This window comes from Mus caroli, unplaced genomic scaffold, assembly GCF_978045245.1.
Source record: "Mus caroli unplaced genomic scaffold, Mus_caroli_1 scaffold_1, whole genome shotgun sequence".
Taxonomy (NCBI): Eukaryota; Metazoa; Chordata; class Mammalia; order Rodentia; family Muridae; genus Mus; species Mus caroli.
In genome coordinates, this window is record NW_028227256.1 from 1,566,245 (window position 1) to 1,570,252 (window position 4,008).

A 4,008-nucleotide genomic window follows, 5' to 3' on the forward strand; every position below is an offset into this window, starting at 1 on the left:
ATGCATATACATGCATGCAGGCATACACATAAATACTGGTGTATAGGAGTACATGCATTAGAATTTGAATTATTATATTTCTCCTTGTAAAATGACCTTCCAAATGCTTGCTCATTCAGCATCCGGAGTGCGCTTTATCTTCCTGGGGAGGTAGGCTAATGCAGAAGAGCCCACTGCATACAGTTCAGATCTGGCCAGTGCAGCCTCAGTTCAGCGATCCTTCACATCCAAGGATGCCCTCGTGCGTCTCTCTTCCTCTGAGATCAACTATTCCTTTCCATTAAGCAGCTTCCTGTTTTGCTCCGTGGTGTCCTTTATCACACTGGACTCCTGACTTACTATTTTTGTACTTCTTTCTTCTACCAACAGAAGCATTGCACCTGAATGAGGATCTGCGGGGTTTTCTTTTCTTTTTTTTTTTTCTTTTAAATAAGTTTTCTCATAGAATCAATGACATAAGATTAATTGTTTGTTTTCAATACTGTTTTTTTTTTAATTCTCCTGGTCCTATTTTTGAAACAAATTTTATTTTTGGATGTCCTGGCTGGGATGATACTAAATTGGAAAGACTGGTGCAAATTTTATTGACCTCCATTTCCGTCTATAAAGGATGTCCCCCACTAATCTGTCATTTACAGGGCAGACAAAGGCCAGAGGCAAGGGAAACCAGGCCAGATGGTGTGGCAGGGAAGATACCACCAGGTGCTTTATGTTTTGTTGGTTGTTTAGTAATTGGCTACAAGGAGAACCACCCGCACGCGCGCACACACACACACACACACACACACACACACACACACACACACGGGCATCCTTATTCCAAGCTGAGCTAAAGTAAACATTTACCATGCAGTGAGTGATACTACAGATCCAGAGGACAGAGAATGTTTATTAACTAAGAGAATAAATGAATGAAATGATGGAGGGATAGATGAGTAGATGAATGAATGAATGAATGAATAGAAAATTGTTGATACCTTATTTAAAATGAAGAAAATATTAAAAGACAAATATATCACTTTGAAAACTATTTGAAATATAAAGTGAATACCTCCCTCCACACTACTCTTCAGAGATGAAAATTCTGTTCTATCTGTATCTTTCCCAATTTTGTCAAATTTTATCTTATTGTGTCATATTTTCTGCTTGTCATATTAATTTTCCCCAGAAATGTGTTATCTGTAATGGTCTGGTCTGCAGGCTTAGTTTCCAGTTGTGTTTCAGGGATGTCTCTCCAATCAATGGACAGATTCCCCTTGCTCCCTTTTAATTGTAGTGTCACCACCACATAAATTCTCCAGTTAGATTCCCAGTAAAAACTGTGTAATGGTAATATAGCACAGAGCTTACTTCACAAACATGAACTTCAGTTGGAACCCTAGCACCCCAAAGAAGAAGAGGAAGGAGGAGGAGAAGGCAGAGGAGGAGGAAGAAGAGGTAGAAGAGGAGGAAGAGAGTGCTTTTAGTGCTTCAAAGGGTGCAAATTTAAATCACAGCACTTACATGCATATGCACACAGACACATAAAATAAAGCTAATAATAGTTTTAAAAAGAAATTTCTGATTAGCTTTAATATCATAGTACAATGCTGTGATGTATTTCCTTCTAAGCAACTTAGAATCAGCCTGTACTGGTTGAGAAGTTAATAGCCTTTTTTACTTTTTCTATTGGAATGTCTTTTTTCTTCTTTATGGAAATTTTAAGGTAACTTTTGTCATTGTGTGGCAAATATTCCCTGCATTAAAACTCAAGTCCTTCTTGGACCTTTCAGGATTAAAGGGATACCTTTACCCCCTAGCGATCTGCACAGGTGACTCCAACTACATTTTTTAATAGGGTTATTTGTTTTTCTGGAGTCCAACTTCTTGAGTTCTTTATATATATTGGATATTAGCACCCTATTGATTTAGGATTGGTAAAGATCTTTCCCCAATCTGTTGGTGGCCATTTTGTCTTATTGACAGTGTCTTTTGCCTTACTGAAGGTTTTATGAGGTCCCATTTATCAATTCTTGATCTTACAGCACAAGCCATTGGTGTTCTGTTCAGGAATTTTTCCCCTGTGCCCATATCTTCGAGGCTTTTCCCCACTTTCTCCTCTATAAATTTCAGTGTCCCTGGTTTTATGTGGATTTCCTTGATCCACTTAGACTTGAGATTTGTACAAGGAGATAAGAATGGATCAATTCACATTCTTCAACATGCTAACCGCAGTTGAGCCTGCACCATTGGTTGAAAATGCTGTCTTTTTTCCACTGGATGGTTTTAGTTCCTTTGTCAAAGATCAAGTGACCATAGGCACACACTCTTAAAGGCACACGCATACACCAAAGTCTTAAGGGAATGTGTAGCAAAGAATTCTGTAGACTAAAAAGGGGAAGTCATCTCTTTAAATCTTTAATATTCCACATAATTAGTTTATATTTCTAGTCAGAACCTAGGAACACAGCAATCCAGACCTTTCTCTCCCGAGAGAATTTGTCTTGGTGTATAAAAGCTGTATGCTAAAGCTTCTATTCGTTTAGCAGAGAGAATTCAAGATGTTTAGCTCTTTGGTGATTTAAGCAAAACTTCTTCCAGGAAGTGAAGGAAAGAATGTGGGAGGCAGACACTGTAGAGAGAGCTGAAATCAGCAAGCCACTGCTCCATAATGCTCACAATTCGTGTTCAGCAAGCAGGTGTTCTCCTTCTCCATTTTCTCTCTGCACACAACAAAAAAACAATATTAAAAGTTTAAGCACACAGAGGTCTGACCACATCAAAGGCATCTAATAATAGCACATCCATAGAAGTATAGAGCTCTGCTCAGTGTAAACAAACACTTCTCTCTCCTGAGATACATCAGATGAACCTACTCATGTCAGATCTCTCCCAGAATTCCATTGTTGTCTCTCCAAACAAACGTTAAGGAAAACCACTGAATCTGGGATCAGGAGCTTTTCTCAAACCTGTTTCCTTTAAAAACACAGGGAAGCAGGATTTTTGGCTGCAGAAGGTCAAGGTCGGCAATCTGACAGAATTGGTCCTTCTGAGCTTCCGGTCTAAGAAACACATTCTGTTATCTGATAAAAGTTCTTGTGCTGCCCCAGGCACTTACAGTTTTCTCCACACCATTCAGGAAACACACCTGTTAAAATCCACAATCTATTTAGTGATATCAAAATGCCTATTTCCAAGATAATGCAGACGGTGTGAATGCTCTGAAGAGTAATTAATATTCCATCATTTTTGTTACCACAAAGAAGTGCACAGTGCTTATGCATAGTATGCATAGTAAGTAACCAATATTTATTTACTGAAGAATATGTTTAGCAATACATGGAGGTACGTGTATTAGAGATAGTTCAGCAGGTAAGAATATGCACTGCTCTTCGAAGGACCAAAGTTTGGTCCCCAGAACCCATTTTAGGTGTCTCACACTCATCTGTAACTCCAGCTCCAGGAAATTCAGTGCCCCTTTCTGACCTCTGCCAGCCCCTACACTCATGTGTTCATCCTCCAACATAGGCGCACACATGCACATAATCAAAAAGGAATAACTTTTTTTCAAAGAAGAAACGTGGGGAAAACACAGAATTAAGACGACAAAGAAACTCAAAAAGGGCTCCATGAAGATGGTATTGCTTTGGGTTATCTGAATTTGTGTGGAAATATTTGCAAATATTGGCATCTCTCCCAAGTAAAATAGAAATGCATTTTCCCTAAGGAGATGAAGTTCCAGATCAGTAAGACAGGCTTGGGCCAGCTCTATGCACCAGTTCACTCACTGTTGGCTTCTGCTGTATTTTGGCTGTGTCTCTTCTGCCATCGAAATATCATTGAACCTTAGTTTTGTTTCTAAGTTGAAAACCTGGGGAAGAAAATACACCAAGAAGGGGAGGTGGGCAATTTGTCAAGCAGACAGTTTCTTCCTCCACCTTCTCAGCTGACACTGCCCACTTCCTGTCTAGAGGAGAAGGCTCAAGGAAAATGTCTGAAGCCTATTTCCTCTTGCTTTAATCTGCATCA